This window comes from Microplitis demolitor, chromosome 9, assembly GCF_026212275.2.
Source record: "Microplitis demolitor isolate Queensland-Clemson2020A chromosome 9, iyMicDemo2.1a, whole genome shotgun sequence".
Lineage (NCBI taxonomy): Eukaryota > Metazoa > Arthropoda > Insecta > Hymenoptera > Braconidae > Microplitis > Microplitis demolitor.
Window position 1 is genome coordinate 3,962,258 of NC_068553.1, and position 949 is coordinate 3,963,206.

The window sequence follows — 949 nt, forward strand, 5'->3', positions numbered from 1 at the left end:
TTCAGCAGTCTCCCATTCTTAAGGTTGATAAATAGCCCGTAGTGCGAGAGGAAATCGGCCCCGATGATGGGCTTGGAGACGTCAGCCAACACGAATCTCCACGAAAAGTCTCGTCTCAGTCCGAGATTGAGTAGGTCGCAATGGGCGTACCGTTTGCCGCGGGAAGTTCATAACTGGACTTCTTACACGGTCCACGGAACAATTTACGCGGAAATACACATAAATCGGCGCCGGTGTCGAATAAAAATCGGATACCCGACTCGCGATCGCGAACAAATAGATGGCAAAATGTTACTGGGCGAGTGTCATCGGCCGCCATTAACGACTGCCCACTCGTTTCCCGGGGTCCATGTACACGGTTTCGTGCACTACTGTGCCTTGTTCACGAAGATCCAATGATACCAGCACATACCAGCCGGACGCACGCCGCGTGATCGTGACCGTGACCGTGATCGTTAACTTCCTCTATGTGGCGTCGGAGACCTACCTCTGGGAGAGTGCGTAGAATACGATGTCTCAAAAATCTGCCCGAGGATCTGTTTTAGCTGGTCCTTCATCTCAGCCATTTCGAAGCGTAGCTGCTGTACATGGACAGCTTGGTGAAACTCTGGTGCTGCTAACGTTGATGTCTCGGTGATAGCTGCGCGCGGTGCTAGTAACCCGTAGACTATGTCCGAAACCTCGGCCATGTCCATGATGGACTTGTCTTGAACTGTGGCCATTGTCGGCTTGATTTTCTTGGGAAAGCCACGCATCCACAAAGTCTTGAGCAGCTGGTCTGAGATAGCCGTCCCCGCGAGTGCTTGCAACCTCCGGAGATACTGCGACGGCTTCTCATCTCCCATCTCGACGTTACTCAATAACTCTCGTGTCTTTTCATCTTGCGATGTACTCAACCGCTTTATTACGTTCACCTTTAGGTGCTTGTAAGGATCTTCCCCAAGTAGCT